We start from the raw sequence: 19,133 nt of genomic DNA, 5'->3' as shown, positions 1-19,133 counted from the left end.
AGACACCGGTTTGCCTCCCCCCCCCCCCCCCCCCCCCACGACACCTCGCCACCCGAGAGCCTGGTTTGTGTGTGCAAGACCAGTTCAGACAACTGTGGACATACGATATCACGCAAATATTTTAGCAGTACGACTTCGCAGCCAGTGTGTTGGGGCAGTCTGAACACGGCTGCTGATGTGCATGCTGGGGCGAGGTTGCGCGCTCATGTTGCGAGGTTGGCAAGCCTGAGTCGCGACCTGCTGTCGTTCTGCTCTTCAGTTGCGCAGAAGCATCTCAAGAGGAAGGTGTGTGATTGCGTGTGGACAACTGCTGCATCCCAACGGCCGCTCGTTGTAAGTTTACATCCCACGCCTTGTTATCAGTGTTTGAGTATGGTATACCATTTTGATGAAAAAGAGTTTGTTGCCATTATCTCTCTTGGTTGATGTGTGCGTTACTATGCATTTTGTTCTGTCGCTTCCTCTCCTGCTGAATATAATCGTGCATTACTCATCTTGAATAATAGCTTTTGGTGACGTCTGCAGAAACAGTGATTACTCCTGCGTTGTGTATTTGCGAATCGAACAACATTCAACAGAAAGTGGATAAATTGTTACACTGCAAAGAGTTATATTATTGTAGCAGTGCCCGTAAGTCTCTCATCAAACAGTTGCTATTTTTATTAAACACGTTTCTAATATTAATTCGAACTACTTGATACATTGTAAAAGTGTTGCTGGTCCAGTAGCGTGGGACCACAAACCTGTTTCTTGTGAGCAATTCAACTGTAATCTCATCTTAGAGCATTTACTGCCGTCATTGACTCCACAGTTATCAAGTCTGAGAGGCTGCTACAGATAAAATTATTCAATTTGTTGTACAGTAGGTTATGTTGTTATCAATGGCACGCAAGATCCGAGCCAGCGTCTAGTGTGACAGCGGACAGGAGCTGCACCCAAGTAAGGTCTGGCGAAAGGGAAAGTGGGAGTCAGAGTAACGGCGGGCTGGCCTTGGACACGCTACGTCATCAACATGGACGCCGCCCAGAACTCGATGCTCAATTTGCATCAGCTGGCCCAGCAGTCTGCAGAGACCGAATTTGTGCTGCAGTCTCCGTGATTTTTAAGCGCTATACGCTGCTCTCCGCGGACGCTACAAAGTCCTTTTGCCACCGTTGCCTGCTTCTGTTCACGTTGCTCTTTTCTTTCTTACGCGGTAGCTAATAGAGCGCGACCAGAGAATTTCTATTGTTTGTGAAAGGGAGCCACAGAGACCTCATCAGACAAGCGGAGAAATGGACATCGAAATCTGGAGTACCATGATGTCGAAATGACCATTCGGTATGAAGTTCGAAAGATGTAACGTCAAAGTCTGCTTCCTAATTTTTGTCTACGAAATGTCAGACATGAACAAAATTTCAGATCGAATGTGTGTGATGGACATTACTAAATAATCCGAGAAGACAACGAGAACCTGCTAAAACAATTCCCGAGTAAGATGTGCAGGTCTTCTTTGTCTGACGTCTATGGCGAAATGTTTGCTTAGGTTTTGGTTTCTTATATTAAGCTGTTCAGTGACACATACGTTCAACCTGTCATTCGTTTCGTATCTGAACTTTATGAACAGAAATTTAGGAGCACATTTGATCTTAGATGTTTTAAACGTGCGACAGAATGTTGTTTTTCGCAGTTATGATGGAAAATAAATGTGCTAAAGTGGTTTTTGCGGTCTGGTGATGATATTCTAGATCGAAACTGCTATGACAAGGGATTTGCGTGGCAGTACTTTACTACGTGAAACTCCTACAATACAGCTGTGGAGAACCACCAATACCGAAAATATTTCATATGTATCATTGTTGTTATTTACCCTTTACCTTTGTGCTCCTTTATTCTGTAATTTTCTGTAATCTACCTTTTCTTCCTTACTCAACAAAACTATTGTAAACGTCAGTAAAATTTTTCTGCGTTTGTGACCGCATTGCCAATGTCTAAAACTACCGACGTTTCGGTCACTGTTGCAAGTGACCTTCTTCAGGATGTTTGTGGAATAAACAAAAACACCCTGAAGAAGGTCATTTGCAATAATGATCGAAACGTCGTTAGTTTCACATATTGACAATGCGATCACAAATCGTGAAAAATTTTACTGACTGTGACAATGGCTGCAGAAGTCTGCGTTTATATTGTTAATATATCTGTTCTCGGCTTGCATTTGTAGCTGCACATGTTCTTTAAGCGCACGTGCACAGACTGGATGGGCGCCGCGTTGTCGGCTTCGACTATAGAGGTCTGCCGTTGTTCCCTTGACACGATTCATTAAGTGAAGGACGGAGCCCGGTATGCCAGAGGGGCTGTTATTATGCAGATGCAGCGTGCTGGCGGTGTCTTAGTGTTCGTTTCTTTTTAACGCGAAGCAGGGCGTGTCGCGCGCGCGTGGGCATCCCATCCCGTACAGCCAGCTGACGGGAAAGCTCTGAGTTACTTGCTCAACCGTGCGTTTAAATCTCCCACTAAAAAATCATCCTCGAAAATCCTGCGCACACTGTCACGGAAAACTCAACGAAATGTTTACTAGCACACAGCCCTGTTCTTAGAAGCGTCTTACAAGGAAATCAGCGTCTGCAATACTTTAGAAAATCTAAGGAAAGTACATCCGTATAATACCTCAACAGATTTGTGACTAGATCGAAATTTTCCAGAGGGGCACGACGCAGCGCGTTATCCTGTACCTAGAGTCAACAGTGATCTGATACTAATATTTGTTAACATCGGGGGGGGGGGGGGGGGGGGGAGGTCTGTGGGAGCGAATGCCCCTAGTGAGATTTCCTTTAATCATACTGGAATCAATATCATCTTGTTGCGCGTAGCGGACATTGAATATAGAAAATGATCGATGCTTTATTACACAGATCTAGATTTCAGCGGTTACAGAGACATCTTCAGTGCTAAAAATAACATAGGAGAATCAGGAACAAATATAAGATAGTTGACAACAAGTGCAAACATAAACACCACATAGTTACAAACAGTATAACAACAGGTGACATTAGTGCAAAATTGCACGTAGTCAAACATATTGGCGGTGTAGTGCGTACAGCAGTCTATCATGAACTGAAGCCATTGCTTACGTGGTTGGACAGGAAGAAAATGTGACGTCATGTCCTTGAGGTTCCCTATATTGGAGTACTGGTGAGCTGTTAATTTTTCAATTAAACTGCAAATAATGGTTAAACCACGGAAAGCAAATCTCATGTGTGGAGCCATAAGTACAGCAAACGGCAGTATGTGTAGCACGGTATGTCATGCATTTTTGCATTACAAACTGGCGGTAGAGGATTCATTTAGAACTCCATACGACACGGAAAGTACAGTGTTAACATAATGTACCAAAATAATTAAAATTTGAAGAACTGCAAATAGTACAGCAAAACGTGGAGCGCCCTCTCTGGGCATATACTGCAATCGTACAACTCGTGAAATTACATTAGCGCCATCTCTGGACTTACTGTATAAATATGTGGAGTGAAGCAACAATACAATGTCGAAAGGTATGAAGCTAACCAGTGTCGTATAAATGAACAAATAAGTAAAATGAAGGAATGAAAATAGTACAATCAAGATAGTGTGCCTCTTTGGGCATAAACTAAAATCATACATTAAAAGTTCATTAGCGCCGTCTCTGGGCTTACAGAACGAATTTTTTAAATTATATAGCTTTCCTATTATATATAGCGATTCACTGGCACGTCGATAGAGGGCACTACATTGCTTTTTTCCTGTTCAACCACATAAGCAAGGGCTTCAGTTCATGTTAGACACCTGTACGCTCTAAACCATCAATATTTTTTACTACGTGGCTCTTAGGACTAATTTAACCTGTTGTTTCATGATATGTGTCTTTGTGGTGCTTACGTTTACATTTACGATACGTTGTCAGCTACGTATCCTGATTCTCCTGTTACGCACCTTTTAGCACTGAAGATGTCTGTGTTATAGTTGAAATACAGATGTGTTGTAATGAAGCGACCGATTTCGCGATCAAATTTGCTGTACTTTTCTGTATTGTGAGCATTCATTTAATTTACGCATCCATTTAGTTTATAAAAATTAAATAATTTATAACTTCAGGATCTGGACTTTTATAACCTGAAATACGTGGAAAATGATCATTACAATCTGAAAATACCAATAAAATGGACGTAAAAATGATATATAAGACAAATGGGAAATGAGCTATAAACTGAACTTGAGCAATGAAAATCTTTATAGGAGACTGGAACTGAAATTACAAAAAGGATAATTAATTAAAATGGCTGTGTTTTTCTTTAGTAAATTTCGTTCTTTAAAGATGTACGAAAACTGTCGTGTATGAAAGCGTGACAGGAACAGTAGTGAAACTGTGAAGTGGAAATCGTGAAACGTGCACGCAAATGTCCATAAAAGAACATCCTCGGCTGTACATGACAGCTAAATACCGTTCGGTCAGAGCACAGATGTAAGCGTTACCAGTGTCTCTACTAAACAGGTATGGAGCTGCACACCATTAGGACACTCGTGCCCTAAAAATAAGATTTAGCTCCTAAGAATGAGCGCACTGCAGCACCTGCAACAAATGTAAACAAAGGATTACACAAAATTGCCACTGGGGATGCTTCAATAAGGAACAAAGAGTGTCTTGCGCAGAAATCAGGAGCACTTAATATATTCACTGCAAAATATCTTGGTGAACTGTTCTAAAAACATCGAAGTTAGCCACTATCGAACGACAGGAACTACACAAAGTGATTACAATTCATGGCATAGCTCTAATGTGAAAACTAGTGCAAAATTGCAAATGACTCTCTGTATCAATATACCACTTGCGCAGCGCAAGATCAGCAGAAACGTTAACAACATATCGCCGAGTCAGGTACGGATATGTCGTGAACAAGAAGAAACTTATATTTTGCTTAAGTTTATCAAAATTTTAAATTACCAAGAGAAACTGAAGGAGAAGTAAAAAAAAACGAATCTATCTCGATGGGTATCATTTACGTACTGCTGTTTAACGCCATAAATTTCAAACCGTGTGCTCGCTTTCGGGATTCATTGATAGTTCATAACCCGTACAATAGAGATGCTTCTTGATATGAATCATGTCAAAGGAAATAGTACGTATAATGTGCATACACAGGAACTGATATATTAGATTTAATTAGCATGCCATAATTTCTTATTTGTAGCTCTCAAGGTACATAAGTAATGTATCCAATACAATGACGGTGTTTTTCGGTAGGTGTAGTTTGTTTGTCGATGAACTTTTTATATTGCTGTACAGCTATTGAAAATATATGTTCTTGAACAATGGATAACATTTTGGAGCAAATTAATTGCTTATAAAGCTTTGGGTAGAAGATCCATACACTTACTATTGATTGTGTGAGATGACTGCTGTAATACTTGTAAATTAAAAGCGGCGATTTCACTTTGTTTATCGACAACAAACTCTTCAGTTGCCTATTACGGTACGTTTTATTCATAGAATACGTTCCTACTCAGTTGAAAGAATTATCCTCAGATATATTGTTTAAGCGAGGCAAGCACGGCTACTTAATAAAATTTTCATGTTCAGATAACACTAATCGTCGTCAGCTGCAGTCAGAATTGGAAAAGGGCCGAACTTAACAAATTATATTACGTTACCCCATTGTTCTCTGCTTAAAAGCTTGAAACTAAGCCAATAATTGAATCGAAATCGGTTGTCTGAATGTAAGTAGAACATAATTAGGAACTGGAGTGTTCGATTTGAATAAACACACAGACAACATTTGCGAAGAACTGTGATGCTTGGAGTAGATGCAACGGAACATTCTCTGACGAGCTAATTAGTATTCATTTTGTGTCGCAGGATGGATGGCACACACACACACACACACACACACGCACACGCACACGCACACTTCCTAAATCTCCACTCGATGTGAAATGAAAATCAGTTTTCTCATCAGTTTTTATTCTGTATAGGTCTGAGCAGAACACTCACATCCCTACAGATACGAACTACACATCGAACGAAGTACCCGACGACAGAGGGGAAACTGAATCAGATGCTCGCTTCACTAAAAATTAAAGGCAGACGTCAATCGGTTCAACTTCTGTCCGGAACATGACAAAACTTTGTTTGGCATGGTTGTGTGGAAGATGTAGCGAGTTTCCTTCCTTTGAACAATAGATTGAATACTTCGTAAATTACAAGAAAATCTCAATTTACACGCGTAACGCCAATCAGGACACAACTCTACTTTTAATACGTATCTAAATCATTACTTTAAGTGAAAATCCCATTACCTCCAAGAAATTTCCAAAGGTTTTTCCGTACAACGGAATCGAGACGTTTGGATACGTAGTGTGATGCTTATCTACTTGGCCACGAAGTCGGCAACTCGTTCGTCCAGTAATCATGAACAACAATCACTTACATAGGAGGTTGCCCAATAAATAAAGCCCAATTTTTTTATAACCGTTATATATATATATATATATATATATATATATATATATATATATATATATATATAAAGTCTCTTCAGGTTCTTCAAATTTGATGTTTCTTCTGCACGAAAATTCGATCAATTCCGACACAAGGCGGAGCCTTACACATAAATCTGCAGATGTCAGACACTCAGATCGGTACCAAACGTTGTGCGTAGTACGCATCCGTTAATAATAGCTTTGTAGGTCTCTCGTGGGGAAGTTAGTAGAGCCTGAGGCCGTCGTGCGAAATGTCCAGCGTTCATATCACGCTCACGATAATTTGTTTTAACTGTGAAACTTTTGTATGGGAGAATGTTTTCCTGACATGTAAAAGGACATGTCGGAGTTTGTAGCAATGTTCTTTTGGGAGCCCGCTTAGGCTTCGTTAGTTGAACGTACGAAACCTATAGAGTACATCTGTATACTTGGGTTGGTGTTCTGTCGGACATGTGCGACAGAACAGTACGTTTGTGGTTTCAGAGAATAAACTTAACCATCGGAACAGCAGAATAAAAAAGCAACTGTGTCACACGTGCGGAAATATTAATAGTCCCATATAACACTTTTATGCATAATACAGTAATAAAAAGAATTGTCATCATGGGGTATGAACCTATGGCCCTTGGTACGGCGATCTAATGCTCTACCAACTTCTCCACCGAAGCTATACGCTGACGTACTCACAGTGATGGTCTATGGTTCTGCTGGACGACAGCACACAGCACGAAGTAAATCGGTGTCTTGGTTGATACTCCATCGACATACAACGTTTGGTGCCGATCTGAGAGTCTGACATGTGGAAGTTTGGGTGTTAGTGATCCATGAGAATGGTGTCTACTCAAGACAATCGTAATCAACAAGGTGCCGTAATCGAATTGTTGGACGCGGAAAAAGAGACTGTGGTGAACATCCGTGTACATTAGTGTGCAGTGTATGGTAATGAGGCAGGTGATAGCAGCACCTTTGAGCGGTAGGTGAAGAGAGGTAAAAATGTCAGGAGGTGCAGAAACAGCATCATGATCTGCCGTGTTCGGGACGGCCTATCACAGCCACCGTTGCTAATATTTTGAATCGCCCAAATGCCATTATTCTCGCAGGCCAGTGCATCACTGCTCGACAATTGGTACTGTAGCTTTCGGTGTGCATTGATGTGCGTGTGCAATGACAGAGGCCCCTCAGTATTTAATATGGGTTCAGAACGTGTTCCGCGAATGATCACTACATGCCACAAGACTGAAAGAAAGCTATTTCATCTGGAGTGCCGCAGCAATTTTAGGACAATGGAGAGGTGTTCCTGCCACAGATCGTTACAGATGAACAAACCTGGGTGCATCACTTTGAACTGGAAACAAAAAGTAAGTCACTGGAATGGCACCACCCGGAATCATCACAAAAGAAAGCAAAGGACCAAAGTTCATAGAGGAAGAACACCCTTTCCAACTGGCACCTAAACCCATCCCGTGGAATATCCCAGGCAACAATGGCATACGACATTTACATTGATATCAGGTGGATATCATAGCAGCCAATGGACTTTGTGCAGTGGTAACACCTGTTCCCGTCAGACTGCTGGCGGGCTTGGCCAGCATTTGGATGGGTGACAGTCCGGTCTCCCGAGTACTGTTGGTAAACGGGGCGTAATCAGCCCTTGTGAGGCAAATTGAAGAGCTACTTGACTGAGAAGTAGCCGGCACCAGTCACGAAAGTTGACAATCGGCCGGGAGAGCGGTGTGCTCACCACACGCCCCTCCATATCCGCATCCAGTGACGCTTACGGTCTGAGAATGACACGGCGGTCGGTCGGTACGCTACGGTCTTCCGAGACCTGTTCGGGCGGAGTTTAGATTTTTTGGGATATCGTAGGAAGTTGCGCGATGCTTTTGCGGACGATGGTGTTGTAAAATAGTCAAGTCGTAACGCCAGAGTGTAGCGACATGGAGAAATACCGGTAGAATTACAGGACGGTCACCCATCCAAGTGCTAGCCAAGCCCGAAAGCGCTTAACTTAACCCTAGCATTACCAACGTATTTTTTGTTGCATGTAATACCAACGGGGGGCCTCAAAGGCCCATAAAGAATACCACAATTTATTTTATCATAAATCAAGTTTATTTACTTCTGATACCTCTAATAACAATTCAAAATGCTTAGACATTGTTTTTGTGTACTGGATAATAAAAGATGTTATTATAATAGGAATAAAATGAACAAATCACGAGATTCAGTTTATATATTTTTTGGAGCAATGTTTCAAAATAGTGTTTTCTTATAAAAACGACTTTTTTAATTCGATACACTACATGAAGCAAACAAAATTTACTGTCTCATTCTGCAACGCATTTTTCACACAACACTGTCTTCCTGCAGTGTTTCCCACAGACGTGTTTGTGGCACTGAGAGCAGGTAACAGTTGACTTTCCCAGCTTGTTCTACTTGATCTTTTTAGATGCAGCTTCTTGGCAGCATAGGTGGCACCGTCCACGTGTTCCTGGTTCTGCTGTTGAGGATGATGGTTCTACAGAGCATCTGAGCTTCCGTTGTGTGATGCTTTCCATTGCCATTATTACTGGCTTCTGAAGTCCATACAAATTTTGTGCCCGTTTATCTACTTGAGATCTTATTAGTTCGAGACCTAAGTTAGTGATAAAAACCCTTCTGCGGTTTAGCAAATTCTTTTTCCAATTCGGAAAGTTGAGGAGGAAGAGTGAATATGCATTTATTGCTGCTATGTCAATGAGTGTGTAGAAGAGGGACAAAGGCCATCTTCTTGGTCCTCTCTTTGTGCTGTAGTGTCTTGCCATCTGGTCTATGGTGTCCACGCCTCCCTTTGTAGAATTATAAAAAAGATTTATGTTAGTCTTTTTTGAGTCTTCATTCAACACCCCATCTGAGTGATAAGTTGAAAGCATCAACAGCAGTCGCTTTGGCTTCTCGCAGACTAGCGTTGATGCAAGAGTAACTGGTGGCCTCTGTGTCTGAGGGTCAGTATAAGCAAAGATGGAAGAGTGTAAACTGCGGCCAGTTGTAGTCTTCAGCTCTTCAGGTATGTGTCGTCTGTTAGACTGTAGGGTGCCAACAAGTGTGAGGTGAAAATCATTCCATAGAGTCTCAGCAAGCTCCACTGAAGTATAGTACCGATCTGTGGTAACATTACGGCCTGATTTTTCAATAGGTTTTGTTAGTCTCTTTACAATTTCCATCGGTCCATTTGAATGCTGTGTATTTCCTGACTTGCCTGTATAGATGTCCATGCTGATCACATATCTAGTCTCAGAATCAGACAGCATTCAAATTAGAATGCCGTATTTTCCAGGTTTTTCTTTTAGAAACACCTTGAATGGACAGCGACCACGGAACAAAGACAACATCTCATCCACTGTTGTATGTAGACCAGGAATGAAATACAATGGAAGTGAAGAATTGAAGCTTTCAAAAATTTCCCTCATTGGACAAACTTGTCAGTCTGGCGACGAATTTCTCTTGTGTTCTTATCATTAAACCTCAATATTTTGGTCAATTCGAAAAATCGGGTCCGACTCATTGATCCATAGTACACTTGTCGGCCCTGAAGCAAAGACCATAAATCTTGGACAGGTATCTTATTGTCATGATTTGAACCCATGATTAGCAAGAGTCCTAAATAACAAAATAACTCATCTTCATCTGTGTGCTGAATACCTAGTCGAGAAGCCTCTTCATTTGAGTGTAGTTTTATTAGATTCATAATTTGAAGTGTAAAAAAGAGCTCTGTAGCCTCTTTCGGAGACGCAATTCTTCCTTGTTGTCCTAGACCCATTCTTTCTCGCACTATATTTTGTACAGAACGCCGATATTGTCGAGATGGCTTCGTAATATACTCTCGTCCACTTTTTGCAATGAATTTATCACATTCCGTATCATTATCATCTGGTGGATTGGCTTCAACCTCATCTTCATTCTCAGACGATGAATCAGTTCTAATTTCTTCCACATCATCATCCACTTCACTTTCCTCTAAATCTGATTCGTTCAAAACTTCTTCTAGCACTCTTTCAATGGAACTATCACGTAAACGTTGTCTACTCATGTTGCTGGTTCAACAGCAGCAGAAACACTGAAAATAACAATGGTCCGCTTCATAATAATATGTCTGAAGGCAACAATGCCAAAATTCGTTTCATGGTAAGAATTTGAAACGAAAGACTCAACCTCGTAAATCTTTCCTTGCTATTACCAACGGGTGGGCTTCTAAGGCCCACAGAGAATTAAATCAAGTAAATGAATTTTAATTACATTTTTATTCCGAAATTCTGTAATGACTCAATAGTACATTCAATAACGAACAATTACCTTTGCTTTCAATTTCATATATCAAAGGGTGTGGATACAACATAGAAAAACTGAGTCAGTGGGCCTACGAGGCCCCCCCGTTGGTAATGCTAGGGTTAAGCAGTCTGACGGGAACAGGTGTTACCGCTGCACAAAACCCATTGGCCGCTATGATATCCACCCGATATAAATGTAAATGTCGTATGGCATTGTTGCCTGGGATATTCCACGGGGTTTTCTTCCTCTGTGGCCTTTGGCTTCTTTTGTGATGATTCCGGGTGGTGCCATTCCAGTGACTAACTTTTTGGTTCCAGCTCAAAGTGATGCACCCAGATTTGTTCATCGGTAACGATCTGTGACAGAAACACATCTCTATTGGTCTAAAATTGCTGCGGCACTTCAGATGAAATGGCTTTCCTTTCAGTCTTGTGGCATGTAGTGATCGTTCGCACTGCGCTGCACTGCACAATCAGCTCACATAACTGGAACCAGTGCACATAAACTGGCGGAAAAACGTCTTTCTGTTCTATTACGCAACTGGCAATAAGTCACTAGAAACATGTCATAAAATGTCAAGTAATAACTGTTGTTGTTGTTGTCTTCAGTCCTGAGACTGGTTTGATGCAGCTCTCCATGCTACTCTATCTTGTGCAAGCTTCTTCATCTCCCAGTACCTACTGCAACCTACATCCTTCTGAATCTGCTTAGTGTAGTGATCTCTTGGTCTCCCTCTACGATTTTTGCCCTCCACGCTGCCCTCCAATGCTAAATTTGTGATCCCTTGATGCCTCAGAACATGTCCTACCAACCGATCCCTTCTTCTGGTCAAGTTGTGCCACAAACTTCTCCTCTCCCTAATCCTGTTCAATACTTCCTCATTAGTTATGTGATCTACCCACCTAATCTACAGCATTCTTCTGTAGAACCACATTTCGAAAGTTTCTATTCTCTTCTTGTCCAAACTAGTTATCGTCCATGTTTCACTTCCATTCATGGCTACACTCCAAACAAATACTTTCAGAAACGACTTCCTGATACATAGATCTATATTCGATGTTAACAAATTTCTCTTCTCCAGAATCTCTTTCCTTGCCATTGCCAGTCTACATTTTATATCCTCTCTACTTCGACCATCATCAGTTATTTTACTTCCTAAATACCAAAACTCCTTTACTAGTTTAAGTGTCTCATTTCCTAATCTAAGTCCCTCAGCATCACCCGACTTAATTCGACTACATTCCATTATCCTCGTTTTGCTTTTGTTGATGTTCATCTTATATCCTGTTTTCAAGACACTGTCCATTCCGTTCAACTGCTCTTCCAAGTCCTTTGCCGTCTCTGACAGAATTACAATGTCATCGGCGAACCTCAAAGTTTTTACCTCTTCTCCATGAATTTTAATACCTACTCCTAATTTTTCTTTTGTTTCCTTTACTGCTTGCTCAATATACAGATTGAATAACATCGGGGAGAGGCTACAGCCCTGTCTCACTCCTTTCCCAACCACTGCTTCCCTTTCATGCCCCTCGACTCTAATAACTGCCATCTGGTTTCTGTACAAATTGTAAATAGCCTTTCGCTCCCTGTATTTTACCCCTGCCAAATTTAGAATTGGAAAGAGAGTATTCCAGTCAACATTTTCAAAAGCTTTCTCTAAGTCTACAAATGCTAGAAACGTAGGTTTGCCTTTTCTTAATCTTTCTTCTAAGATAAGTCGTAAAGTCAGTATTGCCTCACGTGTTCCAACATTTCTACGGAATCCAAACTGAAAGTAATAACTATCTGGAACGATTTAATGCGGAACGACCGCTTACCACTAATTTTTGGAAAAGCCAGTGTGCGCTAATTGTAAGATTCTTTGAAGGAAGTCACCCTCAAAAAAAGAAAAAAAAATCAAATGTGTGTGAAATCTTATGGGACTGCTAAGGTCATCAGTCCCTAAGCTTACACACTACTGAACCTAAATTATGCTGAGGGCAAACACACACACACATGCCAGAGGGAGGACTCGAAAGTCCGTCGGGACCAGCCGCACCCTCAAAACACTTGTTCGACCGATTCTTGAGTACTGCTAATCAGTGACCCTTAGCGTGTTGGATTAATTGTAGAAATAGTGAAGATCCAGCGAAGAGCACCGCGTTTCCTCATGGGATTTTTTATAAGCGCGAGAGTTTTACGGAGATTCGAGAGCTAAGTATCTCACGGCAACAACCGTGTATAAAAACTTTCAAGGTTTACTTGTCGACGAAATCGTCCAGCGGCTTCAGTTAGGGACACCTGACTGTCGTGGATATTGTCGTGATGTCCCCTAGACGGCTTGTGGTTGATTGGCTTACGTCACCGTTACATCGTGCTGAGAAGAGACAGAGAAATGCGCCGAACTGTTTACGTTCTTTCAAGACCGCTGGTCCCGGCAGAATGACGTAGTGATGACATACGCCGTTTGTGGGTAGGGTCGATATGTGTGCATCTTTTTACGGTCGTGTTCTGACAAATACATTGAAGCGCCAAAGAAAGAGGTATAGGCATGCGAATTCAATTATACAGATATGCAAACAGGCAGAATACGGTGCTGCGGTCGGCAACGCCTGTATAAGACAATACATGCCTAGCACAGTTGTTATATCGGTTACTGCTGCTACAATGGCACGTTATCAAGATTTAAGTGTGTTAGAACGCGATGGGACACAGCATCTCCGAGGTAGCGATGAAGTGGATATTTTCACGTTCGAACGTTTCACGAGCATACCCTGAATATCAGGAATCCGGTAAAACGTCGTATCTCCGATATCGCTGCGGTCGGAAAAAGATCCTGCAAGAACGGAACCAACGACGACTGAAGAGAATCGTCACCGTAACAGAAGTGACAGCTTCCGCAAATTGCTGCAAATTTCAATGCTGGGTCATCAACAAGTGTTAGCACACGAAGCATTGAACGAAACGTAACCGATATACGCTTACGGAGCAGAAGACCCACTCGTGTATCCTTGATGACTGCACGACACAAAGCTTTACGTCTCACACGGCCGGGCGAGTCTTGATTTAGGTTGTATAGAGAGGATGGACGTGTACGGGTACGGAGACAACCCCACGAATCCATGGAACCCTCATGTCAGCAGGGGACTGTTGAAGCTGGTGGAGGCTCTGTAATGGTGCGGGGCGTGTGCATATGGAGTCATACGGGTCCCCCACACTTCCAGAGTTGCTAAAGAGTGGCTCCAGGAATACTCTTCTGAGTTTAAGCACTACAGCGAGTCACCAAACTCCCCAGACATGTTCATTGTTGAGCATATTTGGTATGCCTTGCAACGTGCTGTTCAGAAGAGATCTCCTGCCCTGGTACTCTTACAGATTTATGGACAGCCCTGCAGGATTCGTGGTGTCAGTTTCCTCCAGCACTACTTCAGACATTAACCGAGCCCATGCCACGTCATGTTGCTGGACTACTGAGTGCTCGCGGGGGCCCTACACGATATTACGCAGGCGTGCCAGTTTCATTGGCTGTTCTGTGTAGTAAATAAGTTAAAATAAGTCGCTCCTGTTTGAAGCTCGTAAAAATAATCCACAGACGAAACACCTGCTACTGGTAAAAATGTTACATGACAGTAAATTCTTTGATCAGTGACAAAATTTCACGAAATTCATGGAACAAAAAAAAAAAAAGAGGGGGAAAGATATACCTTTAAAAAAATCTCTTGGCTAGTGGAAAGTGGACAAGTTATTTTAAATCACAGTATAATGAAGAATTTATTGGGAATTGTTGAAATTGGCAGAATATTACTTTGCAGTTCCAGGCCATAATGCGAACGTCGAAGGGATGTTCTCTTTCTTGAACGCCCCGTGGGCAAAGGACTGCAATAAACTACAAACAGAAACAATCACAGATATATGGTTTTTGTTAATTTAAAATCATTCTTTCAAGAGTTTCACGAAATTCATTCTATGAAAAATAACATTGTTGATAAAGTGGGTTCAAATGATAATTTTAATACATAACTACAGATTATTTTTATTTCTTTGTGAATCTAATTGAAATGACAAGTTATCGAATATCATTTTGTTTTCCGTCCCAGAAGAATAGATAATTGTTTGTTCTGTTTAACGAAGAACTTTTAGCATATTTCAACATAGGATTATCTCAGCAACAGGACTCGGCAGTTAAGAACGCCAAGTACTTACTGTTAGTTGCAATCACAATTGCATAATTACAAGGCAGTTTGCTGACCTTTTTTTGTTGTTGTTGTTGAAGCACGTTTAAGGCTGATCTCACATTAATATTTAAACCAGGAGGCCGGCTTTTAGGGCAAAGTTTCCGTCTAAATATAACGCAGAGTCCTTCTTTTATGTTGTTGGTACTGGCAACCCTATCTGTGGGCTATAACTGATTACCTCAACAGCAGCGACGACAGTCAGTTGTTCGTGACGAAAATGGTGGAGGATTTCGTCGAGAGTTCGGGGATGAGATTTTACCCATGTTTGACGCGATAAGTTAACCGAGAATGCTCTTTACGCGTGCGGAAATGCTCAACAACCTCCAGTGGCAATATATATTTCTTGAAACGCAGGCTCTATGTGTCAAATAGTAAGATGTATGGTCCCGTGGCGGTGTAAAAGATTTTAAGCTTCTAAGTCAATCCAGTCAAACCATACGGCCATTAATGTCACGTATTTTGATATTCGTAAACTCACTAGTCAAAACCTATAAATCATCTATCTATCTGCATACCTAATTAAGTTTGTACGAAATACTCAAAGCTCATGTGTTACTACCACGTGTCCGTATGCTTCTAGTTTATCTGTTCCCACTGCCGTTATGTCTTCTGTAAAATAACACCAGTTATATTTATCGTGTTAATTGAGATAATGAAGGGACGTATATGATATATGTTGTTGTTGTTGTTGTCTTCAGTCCTGAGACTGGTTTGATGCAGCTCTCCATGCTACTCTATCCTGTGCAAGCTGCTTCATCTCCCAGTACCTACTGCAACCTACATCCTTCTGAATCTGCTTAGTGTACTCATCTCTCGGTCTCCCTCTACGATTTTTACCCTCCACGCTGCCCTCCAATGCTAAATTTGTGATCCCTTGATGCCTCAAAACATGTCCTACCAACCGATCCCTTCTTCTAGTCAAGTTGTGCCACAAACTTCTCTTCTCCCCAATCCTATTCAATACCTCCTCATTAGTTACGTGATCTATCCACCTTATCTTCAGTATTCTTCTGTAGCACCACATTTCGAAAGCTTCTATTCTCTTCTTGTCCTAACTAGTTATCGTCCATGTTTCACTTCCATACATGGCTACACTCCAAACAAATACTTTCAGAAACGACTTCCTGATACATAAATCTATATTCGATGTTAACAAATTTCTCTTGTTCAGAAACGCTTTCCTTGCCATTGCCAGTCTACATTTTATATCCTCTCTACTTCGACCATCATCAGTTATTTTACTTCCTAAATAGCAAAACTCCTTTACTACTTTAAGTGTCTCATTTCCTAATCTAATTCCCTCAGCATCACCCGATTTAATTTGACTACATTCCATTATCCTCGTTTTGCTTTTGTTAATGTTCATCTTATATCCTCCTTTCAAGACACTGTCCATTCCGTTCAACTGCTCTTCCAAGTCCTTTGCTGTCTCTGACAGAATTACAATGTCATCGGCGAACCTCAAAGTTTTTACTTCGTCTCCATGAATTTTAATACCTACTCCAAATTTTTCTTTTGTTTCCTTTACTGCTTGCTCAATATACAGATTGAATAACATCGGGGAGAGACTACAACCCTGTCTCACTCCCTTCCCAACCACTGCTTCCCTTTCATGCCCCTCGACTCGTATACCTGCCATCTGGTTTCTGTACAAATTGTAAATAGCCTTTCGCTCCCTGTATTTTACCCCTGCCACCTTCAGAATTTAAAAGAGAGTATTCCAGTTAACATTGTCAAAAGCTTTCTCTAAGTCTACAAATCCCAAAAACGTAGGTTTGCCTTTTCTTAATCGTTCTTCTAAGATAAGTCGTAAGGTCAGTATTGCCTCACGTGTTCCAACATTTCGACGGAATCCAAACTGATCCTCCCCGAGGTCTGCATCTACCAGTTTTTCCATTCGTCTGTAAAGAATTCGCGTTAGTATTTTGCAGCCGTGGCTTATTAAACTGATAGTTCGGTAATTTTCACATCTGTCAGCACCTGCTTTCTTTGGGATTGGAATTATTATATTCTTCTTGAAGTCTGAGGGTATTTCGCCTGTCTCATACATCTTGCTCACCAGCTGGTAGAGTTTTGTCAGGACTGGTTGTCCCAAGGCCGTCAGTAATTCTAATGGAATGTTGTCTACTCCGGGGGCCTTGTTTCGACTCAGGTCTTTCAGTGCTCTGTCAAACTCTTCACGCAGTATCGTATCTCCCATTTCGTCTTCATCTACATCCTCTTCCATTTCCATAATATTGTCCTCAAGTACATTGCCCTTGTATAAACCTTCTATATACTCCTTCCACCTTTCTGCCTTCCCTTCTTTGCTTAGAACTGGGCTGGCATCTGAGCTCTTGATATTCATACACGTGGTTCTCTTCTCTCCAAAGGTCTCTTTAATTTTCCTGTAGGCAGTATCTATCTTACCCCTAGTGAGATAAGCTTCTACATCCTTACAATTGTCCTCTAGCCATCCCTGTTTAGCCATTTTGCACTTCCTGTCGATCTCATTTTTGAGACGTTTTTATTCCTTTTTGCCTGCTTCATTTACTGCATTTTTATATTTTCTCCTTTCATCAATTAAATTTAATATTTCTTCTGTTACCCAAGGATTTCTAGCAGCCCTCGTCTTTGTACCTACTTTATCCTCTGCTGCCTTCACTACTACATCCCTCAGAGCTACCCATTCTTCTTCTACTGTATTTCTTTCCCCTATTCCTGTCAATTGTTCCCTTATGCTCTCTCTGAAACTCTGTACAACCTCTGGTTCTTTCAGTTTATCCAGGTCCCATCTCCTTAATTTCCCACATTTTTGCAGTTTCTTCAGTTTTAATCTGCAGGTCATAACCAATAGATTGTGGTCAGAGTCCACATCTGCCCCTGGAAATGTCTTACAACTTAAAACCTGGTTCCTAAATCTCTGTCTTACCATTATATAATCTATCTGATACCTTTTAGTATCTCCAGGGTTCTTCCACGTATACAACCTTCTTTCATGATTCTTAAACCAAGTGTTAGCTATGATTAAGTTGTGCTCTGTGCAAAATTCTACTAGGCGGCTTCCTCTTTCATTTCTTAGCCCCAATCCATATTCACCTACTATATTTCCTTCTCTCCCTTTTCCTACACTCGAATTCCAGTCACCCATTACTATTAAATTTTCGTCTCCCTTCACTATCTGAATAATTTCTTTTATTTCATCGTACATTTCTTCAATTTCTTCATCATCTGCAGAGGTAGTTGGCATATAAACTTGTACTACTGTAGTACGTGTGGGCTTCGTATCTATCTTGGCCACAATAATGCGTTCACTATGCTGTTTGTAGTAGCTTACCCGCATTCCTATTTTCCTATTCATTATTAAACCTACTCCTGCATTACCCCTATTTGATTTTGTATTTATAACCCTGTAGTCACCTGACCAAAAGTCTTGTTCCTCCTGCCACCGAACTTCACTAATTCCCACTATATCTAACTTTAACCTATCCATTTCCCTTTTTAAATTCTCTAACCTACCTGCCCGATTAAGGGATCTGACATTCCACGCTCCGATCCGTAGAACGCCAGTTTTCTTTCTCCTGATAACGACATCCTCCTGAGTAGTCCCCGCCCGGAGATCCGAATGGGGGACTATTTTACCTCCGGAATATTTTACCCAAGAGGATGCCATCATCATTTAATCATACAGTAAAGCTGCATGTCCTCGGGAAAAATTACGGCTGTAGTTTCCCCTTGCTTTCAGCCGTTCGCAGTACCAGCACAGCAAGGCCGTTTTGGTTACTGTTGGAAGGCCAGATCAGTCAATCATCCAGACTGTTGCCCCTGCAACTACTGAAAAGGCTGCTGCCCCTCTTCAGGAACCACACGTTTGTCTGGCCTCTCAACAGATACCCCTCCGTTGTGGTTGCACCAACAGTACGGCTGTCTGTATCGTTGAGGCACGCAAGCCTCCCCACCAACGGCAAGGTCCATGGTTCATGGGGGGGTGATATATGTATGATCTGCGAAAATTTGCGTTTATAGTTAATAAATGTATGATAGCGTGCGAACATCAATGTTTAGCGCGCGCGCGCGCGCGTGCGTGCGTGTGTGTGTGTGTGTGTGTGTGTGTGTGCGTGATATACACCGATAAAATTT

General features: G+C 41.5%; 1 protein-coding gene across 1 annotated transcript in view; it reads left to right on the top strand.

Annotated features, from left to right (window-relative positions):
* Nucleotides 1-212: 212 nt before the first annotated feature.
* The window catches only part of LOC126354776 (uncharacterized), a 121,297-nt gene continuing 102,376 nt past the window's right edge, over nt 213-19,133 (top strand). Inside the window, exon 1 of the mRNA XM_050004673.1 lies at nt 213-333. The gene's annotated coding sequence lies outside the window, so the exon portion shown is untranslated. The remainder of the gene's footprint in view (nt 334-19,133) is intronic.

The sequence above is a fragment of the Schistocerca gregaria genome, chromosome 3 (assembly GCF_023897955.1).
Source record: "Schistocerca gregaria isolate iqSchGreg1 chromosome 3, iqSchGreg1.2, whole genome shotgun sequence".
Lineage (NCBI taxonomy): Eukaryota > Metazoa > Arthropoda > Insecta > Orthoptera > Acrididae > Schistocerca > Schistocerca gregaria.
The sequence above is the reverse complement of the archived record's forward strand: the minus strand, read 5'-3'. Positions and strand labels throughout refer to the sequence as shown.